Source organism: Pleurodeles waltl, chromosome 9 (genome assembly GCF_031143425.1).
Source record: "Pleurodeles waltl isolate 20211129_DDA chromosome 9, aPleWal1.hap1.20221129, whole genome shotgun sequence".
Classification (NCBI taxonomy): Eukaryota; Metazoa; Chordata; class Amphibia; order Caudata; family Salamandridae; genus Pleurodeles; species Pleurodeles waltl.
The window spans coordinates 900,229,714-900,246,836 of record NC_090448.1 but is presented as its reverse complement, the minus strand read 5'-3'; positions in this window follow the sequence as shown (position 1 = coordinate 900,246,836).

Genomic DNA, 17,123 nt, shown 5'->3' with positions numbered 1-17,123 from the left:
ATGCCCAAACACAGATGCATTTTTTGATACTCAACTTGAAGTCTTGTTGACTGAAGTTACTGTCCCAGAGGTCCCTCGCATCTAAGAGCTGTTGGCAATCCCCTAAAAGTTGAAATGCTCTCCACCACGCTCTAATTAATTTCAGCCCATAACAGTGCTTCTAGGCATTTTCACACAGCTTATGGCACAGTTTAAGATAGGCGCCGGTGCTTACTGCCTGCTGATCAAGTAGGCCCAGTTCCAAACTTATCTGTGCAGCAGATGAGGACTTTGGCAAGTGCAGAACACTTTTGTATATTCTTTTGATGTGTTTGTTGAGTTTGCTACTTTGTTTTTACAGTAATATTTCGCTACTCTAAGGCAATATCGGCAAACTTTAGGCCCGCATAACTTCCAGTAACGGGGATAAGGTTGGACCTGAAAGGATTTAAAGAGTTTTGACAGTGCCATCTGAAGTGTCAGAGCTTTCGTTTGTAGTTCCTTCTGATGTGCTATAAATGAGCCTCTGGTGGCTAATAATACACTCAAGTACTTATACGTATCATCCACAGTGACTCTGTTGCTGTGCACTCTTTGTGCCAGCCTGTGTGTGACAAAGTACAAAATATCTCCCAGCCTGCCACTGCAGACTGGAAGAGCAGTGCTCACACTGTTTGCCATTTAAACTAAAGGTAAAACCACTACGTCCCTTAACAATATATGTAGGTCTCCCCTAAGGAAGACTGATAGAGCTCTAAGGCATGGTGCTGTATATTGTTAATTGTGACATAACATGTTCATGTCTTAATAGCAACACTTCTAAATTGCTGTTTTGCTGTAGAAAAGTTAGTAGCCCCTTTGGTTAACAAAGGGTTACCGTCTGGCACCCTAGCCTGGCTAACTTTGAATGGGACTACTTGACTGAGTACTGCAAGTTATCACATTAATCGTAGCATTAAACCTTAGCTGTTGCCCGCAATTAGAGATTAGCATCGTTTAGAAAGTTGCCACTCTGAGCCCCCGCTTGTCCAATAGCCTTACATGGGCTATGGCACACAGACAACTTTGCGTCACCTGGGGAGACATGTCCATGATGCTTAGTAGCAAAGACAGTTGCTGCAGACTGAGACGTTACTTTCTTTCACAGGATGGCCACTCAGGGTGTTAGCCCAAAAGGTGAGCTTCAAACGGAAGCCGCCTTAGAAGGGCAAATTATCATAACACTCCTGAGAAGGGTGCCTTTTGTCATGTAGACCAGTTGGAGACAGGGACAGAGATGGCGTATAGCCCTATGGTAGGTACACCTCTAGGGTGGGTACCAAGCTCTTAAAAACTGAAGAAGCGACCTGACAGCTTGAAAAGGGCAAGAATGTTGGACTCTGGGACAGGCAGGTTATACACATGGCAGGAAACATGCCACCATAAGGAGGCAACATGGTAGCCTGCTGGCTACTGACCATGTGATCCACTCTGGACACTTTCCTGGGATGAACATGGCACCCCTTGCACCCTGCTCCTATGATCAAGCTACATTTCGAAAGGGGACCAAAGGTGGACTGTCCGGCTGCCCTTGAAACTGCATGGGGAGGCTGCACCGTTGGAAGGACTACAACTGCTGTACTTTGGGCTAGTAAAGGTTGGACTGTGTTGTTCCTGGCTCGGGGAAATGTTGATTCCCAGCCCCAGACCAAAGTGTGACTCCAAGGATGAGTTGGCTGATCCCCTGGAACCAGCTCCAGGGACACAAGACCTGAAGAAGCCCAAATCGACAAGTTGTTAGCCACTGCAGATGTTTTGCCACTACCAGCTACCAGGTGCACAGAGTGACAAATTGACATAGCCAAAACTTGCACCTGAGTCTGCCAGACCCGCAAGTGGTATCAGAGTCTGAATTCATCACTGACAGGGGACACAAGCCACCATCTAAGAATTTGGCCCCAACTGTGGTGCAAGGTGACTAGTAGTCCAGAACCAGCTGGCCAGCTACTGCAACATAGAGGACTTCAAGGGACCCTGATCTCTGTGGCCAAAATTGCCCCACATCACACATGGAGTGAAGACCAATCACAAGAATGCTGTCATTGACCTCATCTTCAACCAGAGCATCCTTAAGCATCGTGTTGCCTGGATTATCAGCATCAAGACCACCCCATTGATGTCTATGGCAGTGGTCCTGTGAAGTATGGAACTTGCCTTAATAACACTCTGCTATCCAGGTAACTGCCCAAAGTATTCTTTCTGGCCCCCAGACCTCTGTCCTGCCGGAATTGCTCACCCAAGCTGGCCCGGAGTAGCTGTACTAACTCTTTCAAACTTTTCAAAAGTTTACAAACTTTTTGTTGACCAGTGATTGTTTGTGGTTATATTTGAAAGTGATAAAAGCTTTGAAAATCTGTATCCTCGGACCCCCTCCGGAGGATTTTGATGATCAAGGTCTGTAAACATTCACAAAAATATACTCTATTTTTATAAATCGTGCCCAGTTTCTTTCGTGTTATAAATTTATTTTATTGTTTGGTTCTGTTAAATGCTTTTCACTAAGTTCCTTTGCCAAGCCTTACTGCTTACAGCCATAGCTACACAAGGATGAGCTTATGGTCAAGTAAACCAACCTGACTGGAACCAAGACAGTTTTTATGAGTGTATTCCACCATAGAGTTACTGAGCCATATCATATAATACACACAAATCCTCACACACTTTCAGGAATACAATTAATCAAATAATAGCTAATGAACCATGCAAAAACTACCAGTTATTATTGGTTTAAATTTCAAAGCCTTCTTGATATATTTCTCATTTACAATCTGTGTTTTTTACAATTATCTCAGGGGTTCTTAAGCTTTCATGATACCCCTCAATCACCTACAGGTGTGCAAACATCTCTTCACAGGTAAGAGGGTACGAAGAGAGACTTAACTCAGATGCAATCAATGTGACCTTCAAGGATGTAGTGCTCCAGTGGGGCACTGTGAATGGAGAGGTTACTTTCTTAGGCCAACATTGGAGCAGAAGCTAGGTGGTCCTCCTGTGCCACCATTTACTTCACTGCATTCAGGTCAGGGATGGAAGCTTTACCATTTCGGCCTAAGGGGTGTGACTCCCCTAAAATGAAGCAATCTTGTCAGTGATGCAATCTTGGCAGAGCAGGCAACCAGGTAACCACTTCCATGTTTTCATGTGAGCACAGAGGGGCTAAAAACAGCCCTGTTCCTTGTGATCCCAAAGAATTGGGCCAAAACAGAGGTATCACTGGAAAGCCGATAAATTCATCTTTCCAGCAAAATCTCTCTTTCAATGTAGAGCACCAGGCACTCACAGTAGGATGTGATTGCCCGGCACTTCCACTAGAAGCCCGTGATTATTTGGAATGGGAAGAGGCCACTGTGGCAAGGGCCCATGCTTGCCCTAATCCCCTATCAGAACCAGTTTTTCTATCCCCCAAGTGCAAGGATGGGGATGATTATCCCCAGTGTGTCCAACCGGCGAGCGGGGGGCAGAAAGCCCACTAGACACCAGAGATAACTATTAAAAGAGGGGGTGGGTGTACCCCTTATTGGCAGGGTGTGACCATGCCCCCACCCAGAAAAAGGGGCACAAATGCTTTTCTGCCCCTAGGGGGAAAAGAGGGTTTGTTCTCAATAAGCCCCTCTGAGGGATTGAATGCCCACTATTCACCAGGAAAAAACTAAATAAAAAAAGGGGAGGGGCTACCCATCATGCACAGGGCCATGTCTCAACCCAAAAAGGGCTCAACAGTCTTACTGCTTCTGCTATGGGGGGGAATAATGGAGGATTTGTCCACCCTTCTGCCACCAAAAAGGACACAAGAGTCTTTCTGCCCCTTACAGGTGCCATTTGAACGGTTTGCCTCCATCTGCCTCATAGGGGAGCAGAAAGCTCACTAGACACTAGGGAAAATAAAAAGGGAGAAACCCAATTGGGGTGGTGTGCCCACTAGGCACATAACCATGGCCCACACCAAGAAGGGCACAACAATCTTTTTGCCCCTGGGGAACAAATTTGGGGATTGCCACCAATATGTACCCCCACCACCACCACCGGACTAGAGAGCCCACCAGGCTCCAGAGATGAGGTAAAAAAAGGGGTGGGGTGACCACTATGTGCAGGGCCAGGACCCTAACCCAAAAACGGGTACAGTAGACGTGTTGCCTCCCCTGGGAGGCCAGAATTGGAGATTTACCCCCATTCTTTCCCCGGGCAGAATATCCACTAGACATCAGGGATAATTTAAAAAAACAGAAGGGTGGCCAACCAGGCGCAGGGCAGTGGTACTGACCCCAAAAGAACATAAGTCTTTCTGTCTCTCCTGAGGGCAATATAATAGATTTAGCCCAATCTGCTCTCCCTGGAAGTGCAGAAAGGCCACTAGATAACAGGGAAAATATAAGGAAAAAAAACAAATGGATTGGTGTGCCCACTATGTTCATGACCATGCCACTCCCAAAGAATAGCACAGTCTTTCTGCCCCTGGGAAAGAATAGGGGATAGAGAAATACAAATACAAAAATAAACTGGTGGGGCAGCCAACTATGCTCAGGCCCAGGATCCCACCCAAAAAAAGGCCTGCTCATACAAGAGGGATACTGTTTATTTCGAGAGATGTATCGGAATGCTGGGTGGTAGGAAACTTGCATAGCCCCCGAGATTTTAGAAATTTTCCTCACAAGAATTTGAGGAAAATGTGTGTTTTTAGCCAAAGTTTGAGGTTTGCAAGGGCTTTTTGGTAAAAGATATCGTGTGATATCCACACAAGTCACACCACCCTGGACTCCCCCAGTCACCTAGTATTCAGAAATGCCCAGGTACAGTAGGCTTCCCTGGGTGCTGAAAGCACTAGGACAAAAATTCTGCATCCACCCACATTGCAAAGGGAGGGTTGGTTTGAGTGAAAAAATTCAATCTATCCATGTTGCATTTTAGGCCCCTTCCTTTCACATGTGCCAGGCCCACCCACACAAGTGGGTACTGGTTTTATCAGGAGATGTGTGGGCATAATGAGTGGTAGGGAATGTAAGAATCCCCACAGATTCCTGAACTTTTCCTCCCAAAAATGTGAGGAAATGTATGTTTTTAAATAACATCTGAGGTTTGCAATGGCTTCTGGGTAAGAAAACCTTGGGTGAAAAATCTTGGGTGAACCACACATGTCTCACCACCCTTGCCTCCCCTGTGAGCCTACTTTTCAAAATAGTCTAAGTATGGTAGAATTCCCTGTGTGGTAGTTGAGCTAAGGCCTAAAATCTGCAGCTATACACATTGTAAAAAAGCGTTGATTTTGCTGAGTTAAATGTGGTGTCTCCAGGTATGGTTTTGGCATGTTTTGTGTTATAAGTGTGTTGTGGATTCATATTAGCACTTTGCTTGTGGCCTGTTCCATGTTACCCAGATACATTTTTATTTTTGTTTTTTATTTTTATTTTTTTAGCATGGCTTGCTTTTAGCAGGGATGTTTTTATTTTCTAATCAACTGTCTTTCTGCAAAAGCATTGTTGTTACTTTCTCTCTACGACATTTCAGCATGTGTCTCTGCTCATGTTGTATATGATAGTTTATCTAGTATTGCTGGCCTAAGAGTATGGAGCCAACCTTCCAAACCTAGACATATTATCACATCTGGCCTGTTCTCAGAATGCAACACATTTTGTTATGAAAATACCAAACAGGCCCAAGGAGGGCAGAGGGAACATTCCAGCCAGCCATCTCACACTGTGTGCCACTTTGCCGCAGATCTGCTGATCTTGGCCTTATCTCTCTAGCCAACCAGGTGGGGGTTAATTCCATAGACTAAGTATGGGCAGAAGGGCTAACACAGCTGTGCTCTTACATTAGATGTTAGAAGTGTAGGTAGGAATTCTTAGACTTATGGTAAGGTCAGGATGCTGGGACCGTGTACATGATTTACACTAATGGTCACAATCATTATGTTTCATCTTCCTAATAGTTGCAGCTCATGCCTTTTTACATAGAATGCAGCTGCTTCAATAAAATACATTGAAACCTATCCTGCATTTTCTCTCTCTTCACATGTATGAGACTGTGCAATGACAGAATGGTGTAAGATCTGTTCCACCATGACGTCCTTGAGGTATTCAGAGTGTCATGCATCAGGCTGCCACAAATCACCTTTACTTTCTAGGTTTGAGTGAGGTGCTGCTAGCTAGCTGAGAAGATCAGGCCGACAGCTTCCAGATGGTGTCATAATTACTCACCCACACCTGATGGTGCTGCCACCAAAAAACAAGCAGTCTTACCTCCATAGTAAGAGTCCTATGACTGGTGCTAGGCCCAGACACATGAGTGTGGTAGTGTTTTTATTAACGTTTATATTGGGAGACGATTGGGAACACAGAATACTAGAACATTTGTCATTACCAATTGGATTTCTCTGCGTTTGTGGCTTCCAAATGTAATCCAGTCTGCAAGAAAGAGACATTGTGCAAAGTGCCCCTAGCACTGCCTTGTATATTGTCCTGCCAGTCAGCCAGGCACCAATTCCAATGCGAGAGAGCTGCCCCCAGAACCAATTTTGAGTGACCACAAGGTAGGTTTTTCCCATTATCATATACACAGTTCTAGATGGGCACAGGGAGCTCTGCAAAGGGGAAGAAAGGTTATGACATCTTGGTTTTAGTTAGAGAAGAACACTGTGGGATCGTTTACAGTTCAATACACAGGAACTGCTGCAAAAGTGGGTAGGGTAACCCCTGGCAACTTCTATCCTATTGGTGAGGGAGTGGTCAGGAATTTCCCCCATCCACAGGCTGGCACTGGGCATAGATGTAGCACCTCCAGTCCCCTCTTCAGAACACGTATGGATCTGTGGAAGACAGAAGAAGGACTGCACATGCTTTTGTGATCTGTGAGGAGAACCCTAAGGGCTGGCCCTGCACCCACTTGCACCCAGGACTAAGAAGTAAACTCAAGGGTCAATTGGCTGACATCTTGTTAAGCTACAGGGCCACAAAAACTGTGAGACGCCCACTTTCCTGAGCGAAGCCAACTGACCAGTTACAACTGGGCTTACCCTGGACACTGTTGGTGGATTCTTTTGAGTCCTGACACCTAAGTGCCATTCCTGAGGTCCTGGAATGCTTGACAGGTGTCAGTTTGTATTCACCCTGCCAAGCCCTAAAACCCTGGAATTAGAAACCTTTCCAAGTCTTCTTGTCTGTAGAACTGCCAGAAGACTGAGACAAACATGCCACATCAATCCAATTAGACTGTGTTGCTGCTAGGCCAAAGATTAAAGTAGCTCTCACTCAGAGCTTTTCCACAGTAGAAAATTGACTTCAGTTGGATCTCGCTGAGAAGGTATCCAGCATTTTGGAGTCTTGTTTGGTTACAGCTTTCAGCCTCACTTTGCTGAAGGAATTTGAGCAATAAAAAAGTGACTACATCTGAAGGTAGAGCTCTTCACCAGACGAAGGCACGAAACATATCTGGCTGGCGAGGGTCCTTCCTTGGAAGTGAATTTTGAATTTCTCCCTCTGTGAGCTTTCTACTCAAAAGTCAGCTGCTTCACCTGGACTTTGTCCGATGGCTATCCGGCCTCATGGAACCCATCTCAGCCACAGCCTGTTGCTTTGCCCCACAAAGGATATATGACTTTCATTTCAGCAACTAAGGGCCTGATTACTATCTTGGCAGACAGGGTTACTCCATCACAAACGTGATGGTGTCCTGTCCAGCGTATTACGATTCCATTATATGCTATGGAAATTATAATATGGCGGGCAGAATATCTGTCACATTTGTGATGCAGTATTCCATCGGCCAAGATTGTAGTCAGGCTTCAAGTCAGAAGGTAAAACTTCCGAACTGGAAACTTTTTATCCAACCTGCACTCCATCATGGTCAGTCTTAAACTTTACCCTTGTCCTGGTCTAGCGTAGCCAGTTGCTGGAAGTTGGCCTTTCCCTTATTGGATTATTTACATTTTGCTGCTATTTCTGTGTTATTTAGTTCAATAAAATACTCTTGATCTCTATAAACTGGAGTGAGATTTTTATTGTTTTCTGTTTTTGACTTTTTAACTATGTTGGTACTTCTAAATGCTTAACACATTTACTTAAGTTAAGCCTGGCTGCACTCTGCCATAGCTAACAGTGGTTGTGCTCAGGTTTAAATTATTCATACCTTAACTGGACCTAACAAGGATAGTGTCATTATTACTTGTGTTGGACTGCCATCAACCCCAACTATCGATACACATTTTTTCGTTATCTATATTTTACATATGAATTGCTGTACAGCTGGTATACAATGAAAAACTATTGTATGGTGGAACTTATTTGTTGGATCTCAAATCATTAGTTGATGCTGCTTGAAAAAAGAAAAACTATATGCTTTCTTTACAGCACTTTTTCCCCCATTTTTTCACACCAAAACCAAAATACGTGGTATCCCTCACAAAGAAAAAATTGCTTTATACCAGAGGGTTGGTGTGAGGTTTCCCAAGAAGTTAAAGCGATTAACTAGATAAATATTATAAAGGTAAACTGCAACCCAGGAAAACAATCTTTTCTTTGCCAGTGAATACCTTTGTTATTTTAATTTATTGTTTGCTCCTGGTCCCTTCCAACGGGGTCATAAAATCTCCAGCAGGTGCATATAAGTGCCTGTTTGTAGTTAAGTGACTATGATGGAATGTTGCATCCATGCTGTCTCTGTGATCGAGTGGAGAGAAGACTGAGTTCCCCTATTACACTTTGACTGGGGAGAGCAATAAATTGGGCCTGGCTACAGGACTGGTGCTGTGTGCAGCCCATGCTGTACACGGCTGAAGGACATAAACAGCAGCAATTAGACTTATAACCTGTGGCAAAGCTCCACACCCAATCTGCTGTGTGGGGCCAAACCCCACTATACACAGTCTTTGACCATGCGTAGCAAGGGTTAAATGGGGGCCTGGTCTTTGACCAGACCAAGTGCCCTTTCTGCCTGATTGCAAAACCCTCATTGTACATGGCCTTTGGCCAATAATACCACAGTGAGGTGCCAACCCACTGCTGTTCACCATTGCAGGCAGTCCGCCCCTCCTACGCACACCCTTTGGAAGTGTGTAGGGTATGCTTTGCCTTTTCTTATGTGGACATTAGTTTCCCATGTTTCCCTTTTGTTATTGTTAATGACATTTGTGATTTAATGAAAATAATGCTTTTCCTGCAAAAAATGGTGCATTTTTTGCAGCTCACTATGTGGCTTGCAAGATCAAGATTTTCACTGAAATCATAACATTACTGAAGCAAATGTGTTTTTAAAATCTTTTTGGGCTATTTGTCCATGCCTCTCGGTGCCTCCACCCTCCCTCAGTTTTGACAGCTCTCATGGGTTCCCCTCATGTTAGCTTGCAGGTTGATCGAAAAACTAAAATGCAACTGACTCCTGCTGCTTCTCCTTGTGTTCTGTGTTCTTGCTGCTGTTACTACAGGTTTTTATGTGCTAAAGCCTGACTGCGGATGCCAGAGGATGGAAGCCGGAGGAGGAGCGGAGCAGTGGGGCGTGGCCGCACTGCTGCTGTGCTGTGCAGCTAATCCGCAGCTGAGAAGCCGAGTGCCTCCATGCCCTCATGCCGCTCCATGCCGTGCTGCTCCCTGCTGCGCAGTGCAGATATTTCGAGCGAGCAGTCCTCCTGCAGTGCCTCGACCTCCTCCGGCCCCCCTTTCTTGGAGTGTGGAAAGAAGATAGGAGGTGGCTAGTGGGGGAGGAGAGGAAGGGTACGCAGGTGGCAGGAGGCCCAGGAGAAAGGCCAAGAGGCCTACTTAGGAAGCACCTCAATACAGGGCAGTGTTGGCAGTGTTGGCGAAGTGTTGGTGAGTGCGGCAGTCGTGGGTGACTGCCGCCAAGGGAGAGTCCAGGCCCCACAGAAGCGGCCCAGCTAGGTCTGGGTGCGGCTTGTGGGGGAGCCAATGTGACCCGCTCACCACACTGTGTACCAAGCCAGCGGGCCCTGCAGGATTTCAGGAGGAGAGGAGGATGCGCATGCTCGTGCCCCTCAATAGTTGAGCTGTGGTGGCAGGATTATAAAACCAGTGCTCTAGGGCAATCTTGAGGCCAGTGAAGACCCCCAGTCAGCCTCAGTGGGACCCCTTGGGGATGATCAAGCCCTCTAGCGGTCTCAGCACGACCCAGTAGCAGATTGAAGAGGACTGCGCATGCTCGTGCCCCTCAATTGTTGAGGTGTGGTGGTGCTTCTATAAAACAAGTGAGAAAAAAAACCTTAAGGCCGGTGAAGATGGGATCTGGGAAGGAAAGGCTTTTCAGCCACAAACTTAGAGAAATAAGAAAAAGAATAAACCCTCCTCTCCGCCTTCAATAGTAAAATGGAAAGCAAAAATGAAGTCAGAGCATCAGTCCTTAATCTCTCCAATATCCCCTTTTTTCCAAAGGGTTGAGAAATCGGTAAATATCCCCCATAAATGTGACTTTTGGAAGGACCCTGTGGATGCGATTTTCTCTATACCTAACGGCTCTGCAGACCTACCCCATCATATCTCCCCCATGAAATCTGAAAGCAGTTTGCTACACAAATAAAGTGATAGAAGTGGGATCAAGTAGGAGGGGGTGACTGAAAAATCTTCTTTTGGTAATACTACAAAGTCAATGGACGATAAATTTAAAGAAAATGCCTGGGATTCCATCAGTGACTTATAACTACTGACCCTCAGGTCATCATCCCCATCCCCAGTCGTCCATCCCTAAAAATCCTGACATCCCATCCACAATTAGGTTTCAAGCCTCCTCTTGAGGTAAATGTAATTATTAAAAGAGGTATTGATTCCACGCCACAACTATACGCTTTGGGGCTACAGGAGGCCTGTCAAATGCAGAAGGAGAATCATACTTTAGAAATGATTAATACTTGGGACAATATCAATAAATTAGGCCCATTAAACCTTAACCCTAGTTGTCCTTCTCGTACACAATTGGAATTGAGCTCCACTGTACACGTCTTTAAAGGTCCTCTTACCAAAGACATGGGGGGGGGCAATCCACAAGAAGTGCAGGCTTCTACCTCTTATACTCATTTAGATACCTCTGCCTTTGGTTATAGATCCCCAAATACCTCTGTCACATCAAAAACACAAACTAATAAATTTGAAGGTATGGAGGCTATAAATGAGAACTTACCGCCTTCACAAAATACTCCAAACAAATTGGATCAAAATGCCATATGGGATATCTCCTTTAAGACCTCACAACTAACTCTGGATGCCCTGTCATATCAGTCATCAAAAATGGATGTCCAGGTGGATCTGTTGAATGTCATGGCAAAATCTGCCTCAGGGCTAGATCAGAAGCTGGTCAACCTAAACATCTTGATTAAGCGAGCTCAGAAGTTTGCAGAGATGACAAAACAGATTGCACCTGTGAGCCCATTATCAACAAGCTGGCCAAACTCACAGAGGCCTTACATTTAATGATAACAGATCTTAAGGTAAATCTAAATATGATAAAAGGGGGTGAATTTGTAGCTCAAAAATCTCCCCAGCAATGGGAGGAGGCTAGTCCAAATGAAAATATGGGCAGTATAGTTACTGAGATAACAACTGATAAGGAAATTTTTTTTTTTGAAGAACCAGGGTGTGGTCAGGGGGTAGTACTCAGGGAAAATGTATGTTTACTGAAATCCTCTGAGAAGGAGAAAGGCCGTCTGTCTGAGATCCAAATAAATACATTTCTGCCCCACTCCCCTAAATCTGTGGTATATTCGCTACACTTAGAAAAGCTGGCTACTAAAAGACAAAAGAAAAAACAACAGAAAGCAAGGAATAAAAAAAGGGATGTCTTAATAGGCCCTCCCACTGTAAAGATGAGCTCCTCTCTCCCTCCAGACATGAGAAATAGGATGATAATGTCTTATGACTTGAGCATCAACAAAAAGAGCAGCCCAACGGCCAACAGGTTGTTCCCACTATTCAACACACAAAAGAGAGGGCCTACTTACCAAGACCCTAGGGACTTGAATGAATCTAATTCTAATGTGGAGTATATAAAAAACAAGGACCGACAGGATTCGCTAAACCTAAATGGCATAGGTCCAACAAAGCAGGAACCACAAAATATCAAACCACATCAAAGGGAGTCTAAAGCTGAACTTAGTATTGTTCTAGAGATTCATAGGAGGCCATTTGAAAGAGGGTATATGTATCACAGTTACTAATTCCGAATATGCTGATCATCAAGGGGCTCAAACAGCTCAGCCCCAGGTAGAAAAAGGAAGTGGGTCTGCCATTAGACAGTTGGAAGTGGTGAGACAAGGGGCAAAGGAAATGGTGGAATTTCCCGAGACCACTCGGAGATAGAGCACTTAAACAGATCAGATGCAAGGCTAAAGGTATCAAATCCGGGATGGCTGCACAGAAACTTTCCCCACAGTTCCAGAAAAAGAAACACAAAGGAATAGCCCTAGTGGGAGGATAGGCTGACTCTATAAGAAGTCCCAATAACAGTCCTCCCGTGGATTGACTGCCAGGGGGTTAAGAGCAATGAAGGTAAAATTAACAAATCAACCCTGGTAACTTGAAAGACGTCACAAGTGGATAGAAGAGTCATAAAAGAAAAAAGTTATTTTTTAAAATGGGGAATTAGATTTAGTATACCCGAACATATAGGTTATCCCGACCCTCTAGAGGCCCAAAATAATATGCCTAAATTAAACAAATCAAAAGGCTTACATCAACCTTTTTCAGTCCTTAGATCTGCAATTGGGAATCAATGTACTGATGATCACTATACAGAACACAAATCATCCTATAGTCACCCTTCACAGCAGCTAGATCTAGGGTGGCTGTCAGCAGCACTCCACAAAGGTAATCGCCAGTGACTTCCGAACAACCCGGCACGCTCTGGGTTGGTTACTCCCTTTGACAAACCTCTCCAAGTCTGCTCCTGGAATATAAATGGGATTAGATCAAACATCCAACAAAAAGATCTGACTAGTCTATTAAATACATTTCAAATTATTTTCTTACAGGTGACTTTGGCCACCATCCCATTTACAGTTGATGGACTTCTGAGCTTTTTTCCCCAGCAATTAAGGAAAAAAGGTTTGGCCACCCAAGGGGAGCATAGCAATCTTTATTTCAGCAGGATTAAATATATCATGCACATGGGTATTTCAAGTTCAAGTTTATTTTAAATGCGTAGTTAATTAAAACCAATGCATCATACATACAATAAAAAAAAAAAGATAAAATACAAATAAATACATACCCTCCCTTATACATTAAACAAAAAAGGAAAAAAGATCAAGACTTCCCATTTTTAAACTAAAAAACCTTCCAGGTGTAGACAATGGTATCTTTGACATCACACTGGTTCATCAAAGCCAATTGCAAAGTTCCTTTGAGAAGTCTGACAGTTCTTTCAGCCACACCATTTCCTCTAGGATTCTACAAGGATGTGCAAGAATGTCTGACTCCCCAAGTTCTTAAAAACTCTACCATGTCATGTGAAGTAAGTTGTGTGCTATTGTCTGTAATGAGAACTGCTGGAGCCCCTTCTTCTTTAAAGATTTGTTTTAAAACACTAATGGTGGTTTTTGTAGTGACATCTCTTAAGAAATCCACCACCAACCACCTCGAGTGAATATCCACAACCACCATTGCAAATTTCATATTCGGAGACAACTCTCTCAGTGGTCCAATAAAATCCAAACAGACAGTATGTCAAGACTTTCTAGGATCCACTAAATGTCCATCTTTACACTTCTCAAGAACCAGCCTCTTCTCACACTCTTTGCACAAGCAACAATTTTGCACCCATTCTTTGATTTGATTGTCCGTGCCTGGCCACCAAAAGTTCGACCTCACCCTCCTGGTGGTCAGCTCTTGACCCAGATGACCCTCATGTGCCAGCTGAAAGATACAAAAACGCAACCCCACTGGAGGAACAAAACAGTCTGCCTTCATAATCACACCACCACCACAAACGGATAGATTCTCCAACACTTTCAACTAGGGTCTCACAGCCGGGGCTAAAACACTCTTGCTCATCCCTCCACTTTTAATCATTTTAATTACATCCTTCATCACCGGATCCTCTTTCATCTTCTCTTCCCACTGCATTCCCGAAAATGAACCAGTTCCACTATCCACTACATCATGCATGGTGGTAACAGCACCCTCCTCATTTGTATCTCTCTCACCAACATCATCCACTTCTTCCCAGTTCAATGACAGTTTGGATAAGCAATCTGCTCGAACATTCCTCCACCCTTGTAGAAACGCAACAGTGTAGATATATTCTTGAAGCCTTGCTGCAAGCCTAGCTAATCTGGCTGAACCCTTTCCTGCACGACCCGGATCTACAATTCTGACAAGCGGTTTATGATCTGTCTGTAAAACAAATAGCAAGCCCCACAAATACACACAGAAATATTCAGGACCCCAAGCTGCTGCCAAAGCTTCACGTTCTATGACCGAATAGTTTTTCTCGGCTGTCACCAGGGTACGAGAAGAAAACACCACAGTCTTTTCTTCCCTTCCATGAAATTGAGAAAGCACTACACCCAAACCAGAAGCACTGGCATCAACAGTAAGAGCAGATTTTAGACTTCTATCAAACACTGATTATATGCCTGCTTGACATATTTCTTTCTTAATTTTGTAAAAACAAAGCTGTTGTTCTTCCTGCTACTCAAACTTGCTCCCCATGCGCAACAATTTCTTTAGACCTTCTGTCTTCTCTGCAAACTTTTCAACAAATTTGGCATAGTATTCCACCAACCCCAGAAATGATCTTAATTGGTCTATATCCTTTGGGATAGATGCTCCACTTATGGCATCCAACAAGGAGCGCTTAGGCTTGATTGAACCCATGGCCACATTACTACCTAAATACTCCACTTCTTCGGCTAGAAAGGTGCACTTCTCCTGATTAAGTGTGAGACCATATTCCTCCAATTTTCTTAATACTAGACGTAAGGTGGCGTTATGTTCTCCCTCCGATTTTCCCATCTGCAGAATGTAATCTTGGAAATAAATTACATCCTTTATCCCTTCCAAAACCTTTGTCATAACTTGTTGAAAAACACTGGCAGCGGATGCCAACCCAAACGGCAAGCAAGTGAATTGAAATGTTCCCTCTGGAGTGACTAATGTGGTAAGTGATTTGGAGCTCTCATGTAACCTTACTTGGTGATACGTGCTCCTAAGTTCTAGTTTGGAAAAGTATCTCTTATCTTTCACCAAAGTAAGTAACTCATTTATATTGCGAAGCGGAAAGACATCAACTACAATATTCTGGTTGACAGAGCGCAAGTCAACACAAAATTTTAGGCGACCATCAGCCTTCATGGTGATAACCACAGGCGATACCCACTCTGACACCTCAACAGACTCAATGACACTGTCTTTCAACATCTCTGCCAAAAGTTTCTTCAATCCCTCACGAACTGACAGTGGCACCCGCCTTAGTTTATGCTGTACTGGAGTGGCATTCAATTTCACTCTAACCTTATGAACGTACCCTCTAAGACATCCCCATTTTTTGCTAAACACATTTTCTTCATTGAGCAACACCTTCTTCAGAGTGAGTTCATCCACAACCAGTACCTGATTAGAAGCTCTAGGATTCAGTATAATGTTCAGATCAAACTGGTGCATCCAGCCCAGGACTGCGGGTCCCTCAATCGACACATACACTTTACCCTTGGTACACCTTGAGCCATACTGTATATTGCCTTCCATGTGCCCCTAAATATCTATGGATTCACCTTGATAACCCCCTGGGTTTATGTCCTTAGGCATAAGTTTAACATTCTGCAACAACATTTTGAAAAACGTTTGGGTATGATAGTGTACATGGACCCAGAGTCCACCATAAGTTCAATATTTTTCCCACAAACATTAAAAATTGCTGTTGGCCTAGACAACCTCTCTTTCTTCTCAAGAAAGGCCACATTCCTAGTTTTGAGACTTTCATTTACTACAAGAAACCTGTTGGTACTCAAATTTCCCATTGCGCCCTCAATCACACCCACACTTGAACTCAAACTCCTGTTCGTTTTGCACACTCTCGCATAGTGACCTCTCCTTCCACACTTCCTGCAAACTTTGTTAATAGCAAAACATTTTTTTGAGTCAGAATCATGAAACCTGCTACCACAACGGGAACAGTCCCCTTTGCTCCTGACACCAGGAATACTTTGTTCCCCTTTGTTCTTGCTCAGACCATAGTCTTTCCTTTCTTTTCTTTTGATTGCACAGACTTCATTCTTGGCGCAGTCCTGTTGATCCGGACCAACCACAGATACGTCAGTTGCCCTGTCCTTTTTGTGAAGTTCCTTCATGCACCTCTGCGACTCTTCGATTATCTTAGCCATTCCAATGGCCTCCATGAGTGAGGGGTCTTTCGCTGCCCAAAGCCTTTCTTGTATTTTCTTCTCCCTACATAGCACAATCAACTGATCAATTCCTCCGTCATATTACCAAAACAGCATTTAATAGAGAGCTCTCTTAGTCTTGCCACAAACCCATCAATTGACTCATGTTCCTCTTGATGCTGTGTGTAAAATTTATATCTGGCCATGATCAAATTAACTTCTTTTGCAAATCGATTCTCCAGCCTTTTTACAGCCTCCTTATAAATGTCATCCATAGGCTGACCATTAGGGCCTAGTGCTACCAGCAAGTACTTAACAATTCACTGCCCTCATTACCAAGAGCACTCAACAAAATTGCCTTTTTTCTGGCCGACAAAAAGTTCTGACCATCAAGTGCTATGATGTAATTTTCTACAATTTCAATCCAATCCTCCCAACAAATGTCGGGCTGGCCTGCTTGTTGAAGGAAAAAGGGTGGTGTAATAATGTTCCCAGCTGAAGCCATGACCAAATTATACCACAAGCCCAGCCCAAACACCACAACAACAAATGTCTAATAAAACTTTTTCCTTTGAATTCCAAAGAGGACAAAATTAATTTTACGAATTAAATAAGTGCCAATAAGCAGTGTAGTCTTTGCAAAGAGAAGTGGTTGAGATTTTCTTTTTTTTAGTCTAGATAAAGAGTTAAGCATAGGCTGGAGCTTTTGTTTGCCTTTCTCTTAAACCTGTAGGATTTCTGCCAAAGTGTACTACCAATAAAATGAGTGAGCAGCCTAGAATTAGTATCACGC